Source organism: Trichechus manatus, unplaced genomic scaffold (assembly GCF_000243295.1).
Source record: "Trichechus manatus latirostris isolate Lorelei unplaced genomic scaffold, TriManLat1.0 scaffold00027, whole genome shotgun sequence".
Taxonomy (NCBI): Eukaryota; Metazoa; Chordata; class Mammalia; order Sirenia; family Trichechidae; genus Trichechus; species Trichechus manatus.
The window spans coordinates 5,841,007-5,863,395 of NW_004443963.1; the positions used below are offsets into that span (position 1 = coordinate 5,841,007).

Here is a 22,389-nt window from a genome sequence, read left to right on the forward strand (position 1 = left end):
GAGGGTCCTTTGAGATGATCAAGGTACCAGCAAACGTACACCTCTCATCTCTTTTTAGTGTGAATGTAGCAGACATCACTAGTGGATCCTAGCACCTTTCTCCATGTTGAGCCAGAATAGAGCCTAATACACTTTCACCATGCCCTGAGCCTGAGAAACTGTGTCTTTGCAGTGAGAGAAATTGAGACCCAGAGCCTTAAGTATCTAGCTCAAGGCAGAGCTTCCTGTTAGATGACCGAAGGTACATGTATAAAAATATACACATACCATGAGGACAATTTACCAGAAATAAACTTCTGATGTCTCCAAAGAACAAAGTGTGCCATCACACCAATCAATATCATGGCCACTCAAGCTGGCCAAGTTAAAACTGCCAGAATCTTTGGGAAATTGAGCCACAGGGGTCAGATGAGCGACATCAGCTGGAAGAGGCAAAATGACTGACAAGTCAGAACATTTTTAGCTAGACAAGGAAGTGCTGTTTTTTACAGAGTTACAAAGTACCTTAGAGATTCAATTAGCTCTAGCAGAAAATCCAGTCCTTTCTTAGAAGGCAGAGAAGGATTTTTAAAATTAAGTTGAAATTGCTGTAATGTAAAATTAAACATTGAAATGCAAGCAATTCAGTAGTATTTAGTACATTCACAATGGCGTGCAACCACCACTTCTATCTAGCTCCAAAACATTTTCATCACACCAAATTTGTTTTTTTTTTTTAATGATTAGTTTCGTGTTCCCTGGGTGTATGTTTGTCTGGCTTCTGTCATTGTCATTCTTCCCATGCCTCCTTCTCCAATTCCTTTGTGCTTTAAGATCCTGACTCCAGGGAGCTTTCCTGTCACTGACCACACTCAGCACCTCTTGTTTTCCTCCTGTGGACACACACCATCTTGTATTGTGTTGTTCTGTGTCCTCAATGGAGTTCCTGGGTGTTACTAATGGTTAGCATGCTTGGCTGCTAACCAAAAGGTTGAAGGTTCAAGTCCACCCACAGGTGCCTTGGAAGAAAGGCCTGGAGATCTGCTTCCGAAAAATCAGCCATAGACAATCCTATGGAGCACAGTTCTACTTGACACACATGGGGTTGCCATGAGTCGGAGTCGACACGATGGCAAATGGCTTGGCTTGTGTGTGAGAGTGACCTTAATGAGACACTCCTCAGCTCCACTTGGGCACAAGCTCTCTGTGTGTCCTTTGCCTTGTGCCCTGGCAGTGTTGAGCAGGGTCCAGGCCCATAGGGAGGCTCCATGAGCTGTGCGGAAAGCTTAGAAGCTGAGCCTATCTGTGTATTTGTGGCTTCCCAGGACGGGTGGCCACAGGGAAGGACTAGTGTGTCTGTTGCTTGTCGCTTTCTCCACAGCGGTGTCAAAGGGTTGGCCTGGGCCCCTTACCTGGCTGCTGCTTAGGGCCAGAGTCTCTGTGTCTCCTGGCCTGGTGAACGGCTCCATGCTTTGACAAGCCAGCTCCTCTCCCTTGCCTTGGCTTCTCCCTGCTGCCTGGCTCTCTGGCAGCTCCTGTTGCCATGGAACAGACAGAGGTACCATGCCAGTGGGCCTCCCTCCTGCTGTTCTTGCAACGGCTCCTGTGTCCACCCCCAGCCCCGCCATGGGATGAGGACAGAAGGGATTGGAGCGACAAACCAGCCCAATTGTAATTGAATTCTTCTCGCTACGTGTTCACAGATGAGCTGTAAGCCAGGCTCCTTCCAACAGAATTGAGATGGGATGAGAATGGCTCATGCGTGGTTACATGCTCAGGTCCCAGGATTTTGAACACTATCTTGACAGTCTATGAATAAATGTGACCGACGTTGCTGATGGTACCTCCCCTGGAAGTACAATGATAGCAGCAAACCCTTATATAGTTCTTTTGTGTTTTGTTTTTTTTTTAATTGTGCTTCAGGTGCAAGTTTACAGAGCAAATTAGTTTCCATTTGATAGTTTGTACATAAAGTGTTCCATAACATTAGTTGCATTTCTTACAATGTGTCAGCACTCTCCCCATTTCTGGCCTGGGCTCCTCGTTTCCTTTCATCCGGATTTTCTACCCTTTCCTTTCTTCTCATCTTTGCTTTTGGGCAAATGTTGCCCTTTTGATTTTTGTATAATTGGTTATTCTAAGGAGCATGTCTGTTTATATTATGGGCCTGTCTGTTTTTTTACTGGAATGTGGTCTCGGGGAATGGCTTCAGTTCTAGGTCAGAAGGCTGTGTTAGGGCCAAAGTCTCAGGGGTTCCTCCAGTCTCTGTCAGACCAGTAAGTCTAGTCTTTTTTGTGAAATTGATTTTTTTATTCTACATTTTTCTACTGCTCTGTCTGTGACCTTATATAGATCTTATTATGCAGTTTGCATATATTAAGTCACTTAAGCCTCGTAACAACTCACTACCTCCGTTTTACAGATAAGGAAACTAAAGAGCAGAGAAGTTAAGTAACTTGCCTAAAGTCACACAGTGAGTAAGTGACAGAGCTGGGATTTACTCCAAGGCAGTGGGACTGTATAGTCCCTGCTCTTAACCACTCTTCTATCCTGACTCTGTACTTCTAAAATGAAAGTTTTGAAACCTATCCTTGAAGATTTTAAAAATACACACGGGTCATTAGCTCCTAAGGCAGAGAGGTACACATTCATTGTTTGAATCCCTCCTATGCAATGTACCGTGCTGTCTTATGTATGTAGCTACATTTATTAAGGACTTCCTGTGTGTGCCAGCGCTCTGCTAAGTGCCTGCCGTATATTAGCTCATTAAGCCTCACAACAGTCCTGAGAGGTATTATTATTATCCCCATTTCACAGATGAGAAAACTGAGGAATGGAGAAGCTCAGTAACTAATCCAGGGTCACAGAGCCAGAATGGAGCAGAGCCAGGACTGGAACCCAATAGTCTGGCTGCAGAGTCACACACTTAACTACCAGCTTATGAAACAAAGCAAAAGTCAGTTATTCTAATGAGAGGAATTCTAGGAATAGAGTACCCTCCTATAGTTACCTTATTATTATAAGAGTTCAATGTATGAGACCCTTTAATTGTTCAGAACATTTCATATTCCGAATAAAAAAAGTCAAATGACAAATGCAACCAGTTGAATTTTTTTGAAGTAACAATCACTGGGATTTGTAGCTAGTTTGCTAACAGAGACCAGTCTCCCTTACTTTCTGAACCTTCCGTTCCAAGCAGTTACCTTCAAAGACTGGAGAAAGAGCCCAGACGATGTCTGCTTCCGTTTTGTGATTTTCGTAATGCAGAGCTCTGTGGCTGAGCACCTTGCAGGCCCTTGATTCACAGCAGGCACGCTGGATGGATTGAAAATTGAATTGTTAAGGTGCGATAAGAACAAATGAAGTGTGGAGTTATCAGGCTAGGATTCTGGGGGTCCAAATTCTTTGGGATGCCTCCAAGGTCACCAGGTTGCACTTTATCCATCTACATAGGGCCATTGGGTTGTAAGTCATGGCATTGAAGGTGATGGTGGTACAGATGGTTTGGGGATGACACCATTGACCACAGTTGCAGGAGCCCCCAGTGCTTGGTTTTCCCTTTTAAAGTTCAGAACTCAGCAAAGCCCTCTTGATTCTGCTTGATAATCTCATTTTACAGTTGGAGGAAGAGGACAAGATTGTGGAAGGAACTCCATTTGTGTGCAGTGAAAGCACTTGGCCCTCTGAGCAGCCCCAATCTACCTTCTGCCAAGTTGCTAAACTCTGATAGCAACAGTTAACGGTCTTGACATATCCAACAACGTAGAAAGCCAAGACACTCTGTGTTTTGAGCTCCTCAGTGGTTTCAGAGAAATATAAAATGAGCATCTGTGGAGTGAGGCTGTGATCCAACCCTTTTGGGAGGATCTAAATTAAATCAGCGGCTGCCCTCCACCAGACAGCTTTCCAGCCTTCCCTGCTCCCCACTCCTAAAGGGTTGGGTTTTACTTGGCCGGGCACAGGTGCTGCTTCTCTCCTTCACCCACACCCTGTTTGTTCCTCTCATCACTGTCTTCCTTGTTGTTCTTGTTGTCTAAGAGAAAGTTGACTCATTTCTAACATTTGACAAGTCTCACCCTCCCCCTGGTAGATGTGTGAGCAGCTGCGAGTTTTACCATCTGTAAACCTTCCATACTCCCAGCAGATTTTCTTTCTACCTTATTGGTGCTGTGCAACCAGGCCCAAGCCACACACCTTCTCTGTGTCCCATTTGTGCTCTCTTTCAAATCAGGAATCGAGCTTGATGGTGATGGGCATGGGATGACCTCAGAAAGGAACCTTCTCCTTTCCTTTCCTTCAAGAAAAATGTGCCAGGTATTTAGGGTTGGGGATACAGAAAGGAATATACGTGATTCCCACCCACAAGGAGCTAATCCATGTAGGAGGAAAGCCAACAAAATGGGTATTGGTGATTCCACTATTTTTTGAGTGCTTAGAATGTGCCGGAGTCCCTGGGTGGTGCAAACGGTTAACGCTAAGCTCAACTGCTAACCGAAAAGGATGGAAGTTCAAGTCCATCCAGAGGCACCTTGGAGGAAAGACCTGGTGACCTACTTCCAAAAAATCATCCATTGAAAACCCTGTGGAACACAGTTCTACTCTGACACACATGAGGTCACCATGAGTTGGAGTCGACTCAGCGACAGCTGGTTTTTTAGGATGTGCAAGATACTATGTACTTTACTTAAACAATCTCATCTAAACCTCACAACAACCCGATGAGTTTAGTAATTACCCTTCTTCTCATTCTAGAGATGAGAAAATCACAGACAGGATAGAACTTTGTCAAAGTCACATAGTTAGTAGGTGGTGGACCAGGTAGTTTGTCTTCAGAAGACATAAAATATTATTATTATTATTATTTACATTTATTGAATGCCTACTATGTGCCATGTACCGGGTGCTTACAAACACACTATCTTTCAGTCTCTCTGAAATGCCATGAGGATGGTTTTATCAGAGAGGGTAATGACTTGCTGAGGGTTGCATTCCTCAACCTGAATTGTAACCTCTTACTTCTCTAGTAAACCCCGTAATCATGAGTATTGTCTGTGAGTTCTGTGTGGCCATTGCAATGAATTATCAAACCCAGCAGAGAAGTAGAGAGTGCCGCGGGAGGGACGGTTAGTGTCAGAATTGGTAAAGATGACGGAGAGAGGAGGCATGTCTGACCTCTGCCGCATAGGAATCAGCCTCGAGCTGTTGGTCTTGATTCTCCTTCCCCTTTGTGAAGAGAGAGGAGCTTAGACTCTGCCCCTACACTTTTTTTTTTTTTTTTTTTTTACAATGGGATAAAGGGGCGGGTGTCCGGGATAACCTGCCTGAAGAGGGGGACCCTTGAGCTGCAGCCCATTGGTAGTCTGGGTGGAGAGAGTCCTGCCAGAGGCAACTCCAAAGGCGAAGAAGGGCCTGGAGGCAGAAACAGCTTGGCCGCTCAAAGGAACAGAAATTCCTAACTGTGTTCTGGGAACTCTGGGTGGTTTTGTGTGACTGGAACATGACACTGTGCTGGGTGAGCTGGATTGCAGTCAGTATCCCGCCCTGCTTGAGCCTGCTGACTGGAGGAGGGACACCAAGCCAGCCCAGTGCTCCCTTCTGAAGGAAACAAAAGACATAGTAATAGAAACTACCTAATTGAATCAAAAGAGAGGACAAAAAGAAAGGAAAAAGATGAACAGAGCCTCAGTGACATGTGGCTCTTGACATTGTAAGACAATATCAGGGGGTCTAGCATGTGTATAATTGGAGTCAGCGGGGTTGGGGGCCAGTCCTTTATCAGAGTGGCCTGCCCTGCCCTCCTTCAGCAGGTGCTCAATAATTATTTATTGAGTAGTCCCTTGACCTCTTGCCTGGGGAGTGGAGAAACTCATTTTTGAAGTAGAAGGGTTGACTTCTCCAAAACTCATTCTTTTCACCGCTAAGCCAAAGGAGTGTGATTTATAATTACAGGGTGGATGAGAGGCATGCACAGGTAGTGGTCTTTTTTTATAATCAAAGTGTGGAAACTGTGGTCTCTTAAATTTGTTCCCTCCAAAGCACATCCACATGCAAATTAGCAGCTGAGCACTTAACCACTGCACCACTAGGGCTCCTAACATATCAATAGGTATGTTTATAAAAACCAAACCCATTGCCATCAAGTCAATTCCGACTCATAGCAACCCTATAGGACACAGTAGAACTGCCCCATAGGGTTTCCAAGGAGCACCTGGTGGATTTGAACTGCCAACCTTTTGGTTAGCAGCCAAACACTTAACCACTGCGCCACCGGGGATAGTTAACATTTATTAAGTGCTCATAGTGCACTTCTTATTGAGTTGAGTGCTTTTCTTGCATTAGCCCATTTAATCCTTGCAAGAACTCTGTGAGCTAAGTACTGTTACTCCCACTTTAAAGATGTGGAAGCTGAGGCCCAGAGGTGAAACATAAGGAACCCAAGGTTACATGGTTGGGAGAACAAGGCTGGAATCCCTGACACAGCAATCCCAGGAGGCAGCCAAGGCAAGTCTTATCAGACCCATTTTACAGATGGGGAAGGACTGAGGTGCCATGATGCAAAGTCTGTGGAAGAGAACTGGGCCTGCAGTCTAGGTATTCTGATTCTGGTTGATGGTCCGCTAAGCCTTGGGGAAAGCTGGCATAATTGTATACTACGTGCCTTGCCCTCACCAGTTCCAGTTGCTGTCGAGTTGCTTCCGACTCATGGCGACCCCATGTGTTGCAGAGCAGAACTGCGCTCACAGGGCTTTTAATAGTTGCGAACTTTTAGAAGCAGATTGCCAGGCCTTTCTTCCGAGGCCCCTCTGGGTGGGTTTAGTTAGTCATGTGCTTAACCATTTGTGCTGTTTGTACCATTCGGTAACTGACTTGATGCCTAATCAGTATCTGTTTAAGGAATCTACATCAAGGGCCCCCTTGAAGTTGGAAAAGAGCAATGGGCAGCCTGAACTGGAGAGGAGGAGATGGGGAGCAGTCCCCTGTGGCCATGTCCCTCTGGACATCTCTAAACCCCCATTTCTGGGGCTGCATTGGCTGCATCCATCCCCTCTCGTCAGCTTGCTGTTTCCAGGCCCTCCAGTAAATCCCAGGCCCCCGAAATTCCCTGGGGCACCTTTAAAAGGGCAGATTTCTGGGTGTGGAGGTAGACCTATGGGATCAGCGTATTGATCGAGGGGCCTAGGAATCTGCATTAACACCACCTCTGTTGAACCTGAGGAACCTTCAGGCTTGAGAACTACTGGCCTAGGCCCTTGGAGCAGGGAATTGGCTGAGGACTCGCTCTAAATTCTGGGCGGGATGCTTAAACCAAGGACCTTGGTTACTTTGGGCTAGAGGAAACATCGTTATCACCAGCCCCAGACATTTTTGGAACCTGCTGAAAATACTTCACTGGCTGGACGTTTCTATCTTGCATCAGTGGGATTAGGTGTGTCTAGGGGCTGCAGCCCAGTCTTTTTGTTTGTTTTATAATTTTATTTTAAATATATGTGGTAAAATATATATAACATAAAACTTGCCATTGTAACCATTTTTAAGTGTACAGTTCAGTGGCATTAATTACGTTCGTAGTGTTGTGTAACCATCACCTCTATTTCCAAAAGTTTTACATCACCCCAAACAGAAATTCTGTACCCCTTAGGCAGTAACTCCCCGTTATTCCCTCCCCTCAGCCCCTGTTGTTGTTGTTAGGTGCCGTCAAGCTGATTCCAACTCACAGTGACCCCATGTGTTACAGAGTAGAACTGCCCGATAGGGTTTTCTAGGCTGTGATCCTTATGGGAGCAGATAGCCAAGTTTTTTCTCCTGCGGAGCCTCTGGGGGGGTTCACACTGCTAGCTTTTTGGTTAGCAGTCAAGCACTTAACTCCTGCACCACCAGGGCTCCTCCCTCAGCCCCTAGTAACCACTGATAAGCTCTTATCTCTATATTCTAGATATTTTATATAAATGAGATCATATGGTATTCGTCCTTTTGTGGCTGACTTATTTCATTTTGCATACTGTTTTCCAGGTTTATCCTTGCCATGGCATGTACTACAACTTCATTTCTTTTTATATTCCATTGTATATATGTACCGTATTTGTTTATCCATTCATCTGTTATTGGACACTTGGATTGTTGCCACCTTTTGGCAGCCCAATCTTGAGGGCTCTTTTTGGAGCATTCTACAAAGGAAGAGCTGTGTGTACACATTAGGTGTTTAATAACCGCTTTCAGATGACCGAGCGGTGCAGATTATTGGGGTGATAGGGTAAATTATTATGCATCAAGTAAGCAATCCACTCCTGACTTTCTCAGTGTGAGATGCCCGGTCCAGGAGACACTGGTGAGCTATGTTTAACACTCAATTCTATTTCTGGGTGAGGCAGGATGATGAGTTCATTTGTCTGGTCAATGCCAAGGGCAACTTCCCCTGCTTCCCCTGGCTCCCTCAGCAGAATAGAGGATATCTCTGTGGAACACCCTCCTTTTGGGCAAGACTCAGCCCACAGTTACGACTGGGGCCAGAGTTTCAAATGTTGCCAGCTCAAGACCAATTTGGTTGAGAACCAAACAAATGGGCCATTTTATATTTAAGAGTAGAGTTTTCTCACCGTGTGTCAACAAAAGATCTGTAGACAATCTTGTTATACATTTCACACTGCTGACTTCATAAGTTCAACAGCACTCATGATCAATTTACATTTTTTGGTGCATTTGGGTTTATTTCTGTGGTTAGCATGCTTGAGGAAAGCCTACAAAAGCCAGCCTGTTCAGTGGTGGAGAAGGTTGCCAATATAATTTTGGTGAGCTTCGTAGCAGTGGGGTGGAGGGCATTAACGTGGTCTGAGAGTCACAGAAGTATTGAATTCTGCATCTGGAAGGGATATTATATAGACTAACCCCTCTCATTTTAAAATGAGGATACTGAGACCCAGAGAAGGGGGTGGGAACGTACCCAAGGTCACAGTGCTAGTTAGGAACTCAGCCCAATACTGACCCCCCCACTCCGAGTTTTTACTGCATAAGAACGTTCTTGTCTTTGAATTCTGGGTTCTGTTGATTAGATGGTTTGTAACAAAATAATTCTAAGGATGAGTTTTCCTGAATCGAAAGTGCTTTCCAAATTCATTGATATGTATTGTGACTTCTCTGTTTTTCTTTGCCTGTATTTGGGCAGAACCAGTCTTCGCCTCTGAGCTGACCTTTCTGTTTGAGTTTCTTTTCTAAGATTCTTATCTTGATTACATTTTTGGAATCCCCTGCCTCTGTTCTGATGAGAGCTCTGAGGAAGTCGGCTCTCTCTTCAGGATGGCAGTCCAGTCGGTGGTACATCAGAAGATTGAGTCATCAGCTTTCTGGAATGGTTTGTCCTTTCCCAGAATTCTGAGGACCCATCTGATATTCTTTAGTCACTATCCTTTCAGTCTGGGAAGTGAGTTGGATACAAGCTCCAGGAAGAGCTCAGCAGAGCTTTCTGTGATATGAATTCTTGAGGAGGCAATGGAAAGCAGGCTGTATTACTTAGAGATAGACCACCGTGTGAGAGCCAAGCTCCTCATATTCCTGAGTAAAAACCAGGAATGTTCTGGGCAATTGTGATGTGAAGTCATCTCAGTTGTAAAGGTGGGTTCATTAATTAATTCACTATTAAATATTTACTGAGGACCTACTTTGTGCCAGGTCTTATTACTCAAGGTGTTTGGAGATACAGAAAGGAATTTGACGCATTCTCTGATGTGAGGAAGAGGTAATGCGTACGTGCCCAGGTATCTATTAAGAGGCTTAATTATATACCTTGGTTTCTTTGTTACCTTTAAAGAATAGGAGATGCTAGAAAAAAGAGGAATGGAGGCCCTTTCTACCCTGGGGCTGTGCCACTCCTTCATCTCTGTGCTTCCAGCACAATGTGGCTACTTAATTTTTTTTTTCCAACACACGCCCCCTCTTTTTTTCTTTTTTAAACTTTCATGTGGGAAGCCACTGCTGAGCAGAGTGAGTAAGAGTAAACTTGGGTCTGAGGTACCTGGGTTGAGTCTCTGTTCTGCCACTTAGCTCTATGACCCGGGTAAGACCTGCTGTAACAGAGAACCTCAAAGTGGTGGCTTTAAACAAGAGAAATGTATTATCTCACAGTTCTGGAGGCTAGTGGTCAAAATCAGTGTTGTCAGGGCCATGTTCTCTCTGAAGTTTCTAAGGGAAGATCCTTGCTTGTGCCTCTCAGCTTCTGGTAGCCCCAGGTGTTCCTTGGCCTTTAGGTGCCTCTTCACACGGCCATTTTCCCTGTGTGTGTCTTTCTGTGTCTCTTCTCCTCTTTTATAAGGACATCACTCAGATGGGATTAGGACCCATTCTACTTCAATTCTTATTAATTTAACTCATGACATCTTCAAAGACTCTGTTTGCAAACCAGGTCACATTCGCAGGTACCAGGGGTTAAGACTTCAACATTAATTTTTGGGGGGATCCAATGCAATTTATAACAATCACTTAATGTTGCCAAGCCTCCATTTTCTCATCTAGCTAATGGAGATGGCAGTGATGCGTGCTGTGACCTTGAGCACATCACGTAACCTCTCTCACCTTGGATTTCTCCATGAGAGGCAGTGAGGATGAAGGGAAATGTGCTATGTTGAAGATACACTGGAACAAGCAGACAGCGAAACAGGATTCAATAATATCATTCTTCTGTCAGAGATGGACTATTTTTACAGTATTTTGACCTAGCTGTTCCACAACAGCTATGTGGACTCTGCCCCTTTACTCTTACTGAAGGATGTTGTTGTTGGTAGGTGCCATCAGTTGGTTCCAACTCATAGCGACCCTAAGGGATGGACTGTGTGTTTTGTGTTTTGTGTCCTCTTTGTTCCCCCTCCTCTATGACATCAGGTAAATCTCTAATGGTAATAAAACCACCAGTGGCCGACGAGTCAATTCCAATGCATGGTGACCCCGTGTGTGTCAGAGTAGAACTGTGCTCCGTAAGGTTTTCTTTCTTTTTTATTTTTTTGTGCTTTAGGTGAAAGTTTACCGTGCAAATTAGTTTCTCAGTCAAAAATTTATACACACATAGTTTTTTGACGTTGGTTGCAATCCCCACAGCTCCATAGGGTTTTCAGTGGCTGATATTCTGGAAGTAGATTGCCAGACCCTTTTTTTGAGGTGGCTCTGGGTGGACTTGAACCTCCAACCTTTTGGTTAGCAGCCGAGCGTGTTAACTGTTTGCACCACCCGGGAACTCCCCTATTGGTAATACTCAGAGATAAGCATTTACCTGCGATATCCATCTAGTGAATCTGTCTTTTACAAGCTGTGTGGCTTTGACAAGTCACCGAGCTGCTCTGAACTTACTCCCTCGTCTGTAAAATGGGAATGATAATGCATCTCAGGATGGTAATAAGGAAAGAAGGAGTGTTCAGAAACGTTCCTAAAGTGCCTACCATACAGCTTGACGTATGGTAAAAACTCAGAATATCACCCGCCACCCCCACCCCCCAGGTCACCCCACTAGTAGACTCGAAGCAAGCCCTGAACCAGAACTCTTTCCAACACATCTGGCCACTTCTCATAGATCCAGACAAATGGCTGGTTCTCGCATTGTAGCTATAACCATTTGCAAACACCTTCATATTGTTTTACAGCTTTTTAATTTGCCTGCACAAATAGACCCTGCCTGGCCAACTTTGAAGGAATTTTAATATCCACACATAGCCTGCACATGTGCGCGGCAAGATGGAAGGGTGTGTCTGCCTGTTTATCACGGCACCAAGAAATTTATGCGAGGTTTTCCTTACTTTCTGGGGAAAGAAAGGATTTGGTCTTCATTTTTTCATAAAGTTGCTTTTTAAAAGAAAACAAGTTTCAAAATGCCAGCCGTATCTCTGGGGACAATCACTACAGTAGCTTTGGTCCTCCTTGGGTTCTTTTAAGTCCCACTGCTTGTCTTTAGAGGGACTGTGGAATGAGGTTCAGGGCTGCATCTTGAATTCAAGAGAAGGGAAGGTGGGAGGGAGGGAGATGGGCGCGTGGGCATGTTTAATAAGATGCAGCTGCAGTGGCCTTTCCCGGTGACCACATTTCAAGAAGAATAACATTAGAAGTACATCATTACTTCCCCCAGAACATGCGTGTGCCTGCTCTGCCCCCAGCCTGGGCCCCCCACCCTCCATCCATTTTTGGATCTTCTCCAGCATTTGCTTTTATCTCCCTTACCCTGACAACACTTATAGCTGGGCAGCAACACTTAAAACAGTGGCAGCAACTTAAAGCCAGGCAGTTTATAGCCTGAGACTTGCAAAAATTGAACACACTCATCCTGCTCTCGTTTTTCAAAGATCTACTAGGGAGGGCAATCCACATCAGCGGCTGCAATTTTTTTGTTTTGTTTTGTTTTGTTTTCTTTGGGAACATTCCAAGTCTTTGTTTAGAACTTCTCTGGCTTTCAGTAGCATCTTTAACACTTAGAGTTGATGTGGATCTAACATATTGAAGTCATCATTTTTAAGTGGAAACAATAATATACAACATGAAAGAGAGCGTAAAGGCACTGTTAACAGTTGTTTTTCTTTTTATATGCTGTCCTTTATATGTGTATATATCTTTACATGGTGCCCCTGGGTGGTGCAAACGGTTAACACGCGCCACTGCTAACCGAGAGGTTGCTAGTTTGAGTCTACCCAGAAGTGCCTCCAGAGAAAGGCCTGGCAATCTACTTCTGAAAAATCAGCCATTGAAAACCCTGTACAACTCATGAGGTCGCCATGAGTTGGAATCGACTCAATGGCAACTGGTGGCATATCTTTACATAGCAGAGATCCTAATCCTCATAATATTTTGAACTCTGCTGCTTTAACTTAAACCCCATTTCCATGTTTTCAAAGTATTACTTTTAATAACAGTCATTTTTTGACTGGTTAATATACTGTGATTTATTAATGGTGTACCTAAATGAACTATGATTTATGAAGTTATTCCTCTAATCTTGGAAATCTAGAGTATTTCCAATTTGGGGCCATTAGAGGGGAAATGTTACATAGTAAACATCTTTGAGCATAAATCTCTTGGCTTCTGTTGAATTACTTCCATGGTGTAATTTCCCAAGAGAGGAATTGGTGGATCTGAGGGGTGTGATGTAGTGCAAATGAGGATATTTTTAAAATCAGTGTTTTCTCTGTCAGCATCTCGTGCCAGAAAAATGTTAGAAAAAAAAAATACAAATGAACAAATAAAAAAAATAATTTCCAGCTTTAACTCATCTAGCCGTACGGAACTGAAAATACGGGTTTTGGTGGCTGAGTGGCTGCCTGGGAAATCTCAAACACTTTATTACTGTGAGCATGTCTTTCTGTGTTGTTGGGTGTTGTCGAGTAGATTCCAACTCATGGTGGCCTTATGTGACAGAGTAGAACTGTGCCACAGGGTTTTCTAGGCTGTGATCTTTATGGGAGCAGATCACTAGGTCTTTCTCCCATGGAGCCGTGCTGGGTGGGTTCGACCTGCCGGTTTTTCTGCTAGCCACCGAGCATGTAACTGTTGCGCTGCCAGGACTCCTTATGTCTTTGGTTGTGGGAGATCATCTCTTTCTGTCTCCTGCTTCTGGAGAAAAGCTGCACACACTGTCTGTTCAATAGCCCCATCTCAGCGTCGCACAGTTGCCTCGCATTCTTCTTGAGCAAAACGAAAGTGGTTAGATAGACCTCCATTGTAAATCACCAACTCCTTCTCTCCATTCATGGTGTTATAGATTGAATAAAACCGAAAACCCGTTGCCATCAGTCGATTCTGACTGATAGCAACCCTATAGGACAGAGTAGAACTGCCCCATAGGGTTTCCAAGGAGCGGCTGGTAGATTCGAACTACTGACCTTTTGGTTAGCGGCCTGAGCTCTTAACCACTTTGCCACCAGCACCGAAAAAGATATGTTGAAATCCTAACCCCTAGTACCTGTGAACATGACGTGTTTGGAAACAGTCTTTGAAGATGTTGTTAACGTGAAGTTATACAGGGAGGTGTAGGGTGGGTCCTAATCCCATCTGAGTGATGCCCTTATAAAAGAGGAGAAAAGACACAGAGAGACACACAGGGGGAAGATGGTCATGTGAAGATGCATCTACAAGCAAAGGAACAACAAGAAATGCCTGGTGCTACCAGAAGCTGGAAGAGACAAGGAAGTATCTTCCCCTAGAGGGAATAGAGAGAACATGGCCCTGCCAATGCCCTGAATTTGGACTCTTAGGCTCCAGAACTGTGAGACAATAACTTTTCATTCTTATAAGCCACCCAATTTGTAGTATTTTATTATAGCAGTCCTAGGAAACCAATACAAATGGTATAATACTCTCCGATTCATGAACTGTTTTGTGTCCAGAGATTAATGTGTATATATCATTTGCATAACAGTGAGATTTTTGGTTGGACTATTGGTTAAGTGGTGAAGTGGTTAAGAGCTCGGCCGCTAATCTAAAGGTCGACATTTCGAATCTACCAGCTGCTCCTTGGAAACCCTATGGAAACCCTGGTGGCGTACTGGTTAAGAGTTCGGCTGCTGACTACAAGGACAGCAGTTCAAATCCACCAGCCGCTCCTTGGAAACCCTATGGGGCAGTTCTGCTCTGTCCTATAGGGTTGCTATAAGTCGAGATTAACTTGAGGCAGTGGGTTTGTTTTTTTTTATTGGTTAAGAGCTTGGCTGCTAACCACAAGGTAAGCAGTTCAAATCCTCCAGCTGCTCTTTGGAAACCCTATGGAGCAGTTCTACTCTGTTCTGTAAGGTTGCTATGAGTCAGAATTGTTGCGATGGCAACGGGTTTTATAAAGATTTTGAGGCACTCTTTTGGGGGAGAATTAGAAAAAGAAGGTACTGGACATGAGGAGGAGGAGCCTGGTGGCACAGTGGTTAAAGCCCTTGGCTGCTAACCACAAGGTCGGCAGTTCAAACCCACAGCCGATCCATAGGAAAAAGACGTGGCAATCTGCTCCCATAAAGATTACAACCTTGGAAACCCTATGGAGCAGTTCTGTTCCATCCTATAGGGTCACTATGAGTCGGAAATCGACGGCACTGGGTTTTGGACGTGAGTAATGGTAGCTAACTATAGCTTACTGAGCCCTTGCCTGAGACCAGGCCCTGCTCCACACACTTGATTTGGATTGACTTATTTAGTCCTCACAACAACCCTAGCAGGTGAGCAATATTGTTATCCCCATTTGACAGGTCAAGTAACTGAGGCCAAGAGATTGAGTATCTTGTATAGGTCACATAGGACGTGAATCTGTGTGTATTAATTTTCCGTGGCTGCCGTAACAAATTACCACACGCTTGGTGGCTTAAAACAACAGAGAATTATTCTCTCACGGTTCTGCAGGCCAGAAGTTCGAAATCAGGGTGTCTCAGGCATGCTTGCTCTGAAGGGTCTAGGGAAGATCCTTCCTTGCCTCTTCTTAGCTTCTGGTGGCTCCCGGCAATCCTTGGTCTTCCTTGACTTGCAGCTGCATCACTCTGATCTCTGCCTCGGTCTTCACATGGCCTTCTTCCCTGTGTATCTCTCCGTGTCCTCTCCTCTTTAAGGACACCAGTCATTGGATTTAAAAGCAAACCAACCCATTGCCATCGAGTGGTTTCTGACTCATAGCAACCCTATAGGACAGAGTAGAGCTGCCCCATAGGGTTTCCAAGGAGCGCCTGGTGTATTCGAACTGCCGACCTTTTGGCAGCCATAAATGATACCTGGAATATGTCTCCTCTCAAGCACCCGCCTCTCTGAAGCCAAGGGGGAACCCCAGAGGCAGACATCAATGTCTCCAAGTTACAAAACTAGACTTGGAGCGGCCGACACAGGGAAAGAAGTATTTTGGCAAATTTTCTGCGTCACTGCAAAATAAATTTATAAGCCTTCCAGGGGAACTGCGGGGGGCAGTATAAAATTTCTCTCGCAGGCAAGGGAGGGTAAATGAAAATGAATTGTACAACGCCCACAATGACTCATTTAAGGTGTGTAAAGTGTAATTAATGTGATCGGTATTGCCAGTGCTGTCGCTCTTGTTTTCTATTTTAGTGAACATAAAACGTAATTTATAAGGGCTTTCCGAAATTAACTGCCAATTTCAATTCCTTGAACTGTGTTTTTCCATAGGGTCTTAAGTTTCTCAAAAATGACATTCTTCCACCATTGCAGAGGGTTTTCAGGAGCAGAATTTTCGCCACTGTGGCGTGAGGGTGGGAGGTGAGATAGGCAGGTTCCCCTTCACGCCCAGGCTCTCCCGCCTTAGGCCGGCCTGAGGGTGTCAATTCCTGTTAATTCTCTTCTCAGTTTATGTGAAGTTTTTCATGTCATTGAGGGAGACAGTTTCGTACAGAAAAGGCTTCTAGAAAAATTAAAGTGTCAAATCTAGGAACATAGCTTTTTAAACTTTAAAAAAAAATTACTGTGGAAAAATTTACATAAAAAATTTACCATTTTAACCATTTTTAGGTATATGATTCAGTAGCATTAGAATCTAGATTTTAAGTTAAAAATCTTACTATTCTGTCTATAAATCTAGTAAATCTTAACAGTCACGTTTAGGGTGGTCTTTGATTTAGTATTTGGTCCTTTAACTTAACCTTCTTTTAACATTTTAAATTGCATTTAACATTTCATACCTTTTTTGAGTGCTTCAGATGCCTGATTAACAAAGAACTTGTCTAAGTACTTAAATAATCCCTACAAATCTAGTACCTCAAACTTATAAATCGAGTTAATCTGAAATGACTTAAAGATTCCAATATTATATATAAACTTACATTTCAATTTGAAGTTGTAAGTCAAGTAACTTGTTCAGTTAAGTCTTTCATATTGGAATTGCAAGGTAGATCTTCTCCAATTGGTCAAAATCTTGAAAATATTAAAATTGTGGGTTTTATTCTTAAACATTTCTGTACTTTTATGAAACAGGTTTATTGAGATATAATGTACATATCATAAAATTCACCTGTGAATTTACTATAGTGACAGAGTTGTACAACCATCACCATGATCTAAGTTTGAAACATTTCTATTACCCTGTAAAGAAACATTGTGTCTGTTTACCATCACTCCCCATTTCTACCAGCAGCCTTTGTCATTCTAACTCATAGCGACCCCATGTGACCGAGTAGAACTGCTCTGTAAGGTTTTCTAGGCTATAATCTTTACGGGAGCAGATCATCAGGTCTTTCTCCCTCGGAGCTGCAAGTGGATTCAAACCGCCAACCTTTTAGTTAGCCACCAAGCGCTTAACCATTGTGCCACGAGGGCTCCTTCCCCCAGCCGTAGGTGGCCACTTATCTACTTTCTGTTTCTATATATTTGCCTGTTTTGGAATTTTCTGAACTTAGTTTTAAATCATTTGGGTTTTAAGAAAACAATTTTGTCATCTTGAAGAATTCCGGGGTTACTTTCTGTCTTAGTCATCTAGTGCTGCTATAACAGAAATACCACAAGTGGATATCTTTGACAAATAGACGTTTATTCTCTCACAATCTAGTAGGCTAGAAGTCCAAATTCAGGGTGCCAGCTTCAGAGAAAGGCCTTCTCTGTCTCTGTCAACTCTGGAAGAAGGTCCTTCTCATCAATCTTCCCGTGGTCTGGGAACTTCTCTGCACAGGAATCTCAGGTCCAAAGGATGCGCTCTGCCCCTGGCCTTGCTTTCTTGGTGGTATGTCTTTCTACTCGCTTCTCTCTTTCATATTTCAAAAAAGATTGGCTCAAGACATGACGCAATCTTGTAGCTTGAGTCCTGCCTCATTTAGGATAACTGCTGCTAATCCCATCTCATCAACATAGAATTAATAACACATGGGAAAATCACATCAGATGACAAAATGGTGGACAATCACACAGTACTGGGAATCATGGCCCAGCCAAGTTGATAGATATTTTGGGGGGACACAATTCAATCCATGACACCTTCCCAAGCAATTTTTTGGGTTACAGCCTCAGTGGCCCGAAGTTTCCTCACTAGCAGACACCTACGAGGGAGCCGAACTCTGCCCGTGACCCGGACTCAGTTCACTTACTATTTGATTCAGATGTACTTCCACAGAAGACCCAACCCTACCAGGTGGCTTCTTTTCACTCCAAATTCTTTTCCTTTCCATTGGGCTCACAACTCTAAGGCATAGTTAAGTGATTGCTGACCGACTCTCTCCTGGCTGTGTCTGATGCCGAGGCCAGACAGGAGGTGGTGCTCCTGACAGGACACGGTCCTTTTACTACCTGCCGTCCTCACGATGCTCACTTGGAGGCCACCACCTGCCTCACTCACCCAGCACAACCTCTTGGCCCTGCCTCAGATTCACCTTCACGTGGCAGCAAGATGGTTTAAAAAGCAAAACTCCAGTTGTATGATTCCCTGCCTTGAAATCTTATTTAAGGACTCCATTTTGACTATAGAATCAAATAACATGGTTTCTCAGTCTTTCCTCAAACCTACTTTTTGGAATAAGATGAGGTATAAATAAAGACCCACTACCTGTTTGTCGGTTTGTCGTACTCTGGCGGCTTGTGTGTTGCTATGATGCTGGAAGCTCTGTCACTGGTATGTCAAATACCAGTAGGGTCACCCATGGTGGACAGGTTTCAGCAGCGCCTCCAGACTAAGACATATCTAGGAAGAAAGGCCTGATGATCTACTTTCAAAAATCAGCCCATGAAAACCCTATGGATCACAACCTATAAAATGAATCTCCTCCTGTAAAATGGGATGGTCCCTAGGCCAGTTAATGGTGAAACCAGGGTTTGAATCCAGTTCTAGTTGACTTCAACTCCTGTACTTTCCCATGTTTCAGAGGGCACTACTAGGTGACCAACTCGTCCCAGTTTGCCGGGAACTTCCCTGGTGTTAGCACTGAAAGGCCCAAGGTCCAGCTGCCTGGGCAAACCAGGACAGCTGGTCACCATAATTTCAGCACAATGACCTTCAGGCCAGGAGCTGGGAGGGTGGGGGGAGCGGGCAGCTGTGTCTTCATGTCCTTTAGAACAGGCTTGTGAGTCACACGGTTGCAAAGCAGAATGGCCTGGCATTGTCGGAATGACTCCCTCTGAGCAAGCTGGGTACCACTTGCTCTTGCTCTAACTCGGTGAGGTTGGATCAGACACTGTCCCATCCCAACATCTCCTTGACAGATGGGCTGGTCCTCACTGCACTGAGGCACCAGCACAAACTTGTGCATTTGCAAGAACATCTCTATAATTGCATTGCTGCTCTGTGGTCTCCAAGCATGGGGTAGATGATCAATCACGCTCAGGCTGTTAGCAAATCAGGAGATTTGGAAAGTGTCCGAAGTCAGCTGGGTTTCAGAGTGTGGCAGTTGTTTTGCCAGCGGGAGGAGGGAGACCCATTTGGATTTGGGTGATTTGGTAGAGAAGTGCATTTGCTTTGAATGGTGAGAGAGGTGAGAGCACTGGTTTTTGTGGTGAGAGCTATCAATGATAAATTATTGTTAAAAACGTCTTTTGCTGCCTTTAGATAATAGCATGGTGAAGTGGTCAAGAGCACCAGTTCTGGAAATGGACGGACCTGGGTTTGAATTTCCTATTTGCCCTGCCATTTGCTGGCTGTGTGATCTTAGGCAAGTTCTTTAACCTCTCTGGGCTTCAGTTTCCTCACATGTAAAATGGGAACAGATGATGTGGTTATTATTATTATATCTAACTTACAGAGTTTTTATGAGGATTAAATGAAGCAATATGAGAAAAGGGCTCAGCATCATGCCGAGCATATGATAAATTGTCAAGAAATGGTTGTTCTCATGATTTTTATTATTAACGATTACTGAGTTCTGCTGCCCTGGTTCTGTTGATACTGCATCAAGGACCTTGGGCAAGTGCTTAAGCTCTCTGAGTGTCTTCTGTAAATTGAGGGGGCTGGACTCTCAGATGTCTTTAGTTTGATGAAATATATCAAAGGCAAGTTGCCACCCAGGGTCCCACAGCACTTTCGTTTTATGTCTTCAGACCTGAACGAACCGTCCAGCAGCTCCTTTCTGCCCCAGTAGCACTGACAGGATCACAGAGCGCCCCACAGAGAATGCGAGGGGCCCGATCCCTTTGTCAGGAGTTGACTTTCCACCCCTGCTCCCAGTTAGCTAACTTCCTAAGGATGTGTTTGGAAGGAGGGGAGTGGGGCGTCCACTTCAAAAGGTGTGCTCTTCATCATAGTGAAAGAAACATGTGTGGCTTAATTGTAATTTTAGCTTCATTTGTATATCTTGGAATATCCAAAACTGTTCTGGGTTCAGGAAATCATACTGTAAATCGGCCCAATTAGGTTCTTGAAAAGCTGTCCTTAATTTCACTGATTTAAGTTTAGAAAGGAGGAAATAAATGTAGCTAAATAAAACTCATGGTGGTGGGTGGACAGCAATGGCGGCTGTTAAATGTCCTACAGGATTCCATTCTTAGGGCTTTTCGTCACCAGACCTTTCATTGTCAAAGGAAGAAAATAACAGTAGCCAATGCCATGGCTGTTTCCTCTGAATCTACCTGTTGCCGTCGAGTCAATGCCGACTCATAGTGGCCCTATAGGACAGGGTAGAGCTGCCTCGGGGGGTTCCAAGGCTGTGAATCTTTATGGGAGCAGACTGCCACATCTTTCTCCTGCAGAGCAGCTGGTGGGTTTGAACCACTGACCTTTTGGTTAGCAGTTGAATGCTTAACCACTGCACCACCAGGGCTCCTTCCTCTGAATATAAACCTGAAAAACCAAACCCGTTTCCATGAAGTCAATTCTGACGCATACAGGACAGAGTAGAACTGCCCCATAGGGTTTCCAAGGAGTGGCTGGTGGATTTGAACTGCTGACCTTTTGGTTAGCAGCCAAGCTCATAACTCCTGTGCCACCAGGGCTCCTTCCTCTAAATATAGGAGGAAATAAATTGTCTGATGCCCTTAGAGGAAGTGTAAAGTCCTGGCTTATTCGTAAACCTTTTTTGAGAAAATACTGTGTGCCAGGAGTCCATGGGTGGTGCAAACAGCTAATGCACTCAGTGCCTTGGGAGAAAAGCCTGGCAATCTACTTCCAAAAAAAAACAGCCACTGAAAACCCTATGAAGCACAGTTCTACTCTGACGCACATGGGGTTACCATGAGTCAGAATCAACTCAACAGCAAGTGGTTTAGTTTTTTTGAGTTTGGGCCCCTTCTGGTCACGTAGGGGTGACAGGAGAAATGCTGACTTGGGCTTCCAAGCCTGGTGGGCGGGGGTGGCTGGTGACTCAGTGGTCAGCTTCCTCATGACTGGCCAGGCTGAGCAGGGGTGGGGTGGGGGGGTCGCACTCTGCTTACTGGTAGGACAAAACCTGCCAGGTTTGAATCTCCACTTGGCTACTTTCTACCCACATGACCTTGACCTTGGTCAAGTTCCCGAAGTTAGCAGAGTGGTTATCTAAGACCTTCACTGTGGGTGAAGATTACGCTTAACCTAGGGCCTGGCACACAATGAGCATTCTACAGATGTTAAGGTTGTTAGCATTCCCATAAAAAGCACACAAGGCCCTTTTGGCTTTTGTGGCCTGGGGTGCCAAAGCTAGTTCACAGGGCGCCCTGTGAAGTCATGGGCAGAGCTGGAGGGCACACGGCAGAGGGCCTAAGTTGCAGGCCCCACACGGTCAAAGCCTTTTAAAGGCCTTGTATTAGAAAAATAAACCAATTAAATAATATTGTCCTCCATAAAAGCGGACTTTTAATGGGTTCCACGGTAGAGTTTTCACCGAGGCAGCCGCATACCCACAGGCCTTAGGAGCCTGTCTGCCGCCATGGGGAGAATTTAATCTTGCACAGTGTGAGCATAATTTTACAAGTGTTACGTTTGTTTTTTCTCCACCAAAGTGTCGCTATGTCATTGTGCACCCAGGGCAACGTGCATGCATTTAACAGTTTACCTCGTTTTTGGTGGAAATGAAAAATGAAGTAATAAATTAAAGAAAAACACAACATGGATTTTTTTTTCCCTCTTCTTGGGGCAACCATGGAGGAACAAAGAGCCAGTGTTTCTCATGTGGACTAATCAAATTCTAATGGTATTTCTGTACTGACGTTTGCCCATAGACCCCCGGCTCCCCTGGGAGGGCCACAGGGCATGGAGGGTGTGTAAGGAGCTTATACACTGGCTTCTCAAATACCTGGGGCTGTCCTCTAGGGCTTTGTTGTTGTTAGGGGCCATTGAGTCGATTGATGACTCGTAGAGACCCCATGCGACAGAGTAGAACTGCCCCATAGGGTTTTCTTGACTGTAATCTTTCTGAGAGCAGAATGCCAGGTCTTTCTCCTGTGGTGCTGCTGGGTGGGTTTGAACCACCAATCTTGCAGTCAGGAGTCCACAAACTATGGCTCATGGTCTAAATCCAGCCCACCACTTGTTTTCATACAGCCCAAGAACTAAGAATGGATTTGCATTTTTAAACAGTTGAA

At 44.5% G+C, this 22,389-nt stretch overlaps 1 protein-coding gene across 3 annotated transcripts in view; it reads left to right on the forward strand.

Annotated features, from left to right (window-relative positions):
- Positions 1-22,389, forward strand: part of CHST11 (carbohydrate sulfotransferase 11) — a 337,639-nt gene that overhangs the window by 141,427 nt on the left and 173,823 nt on the right. The window lies entirely within an intron of this gene.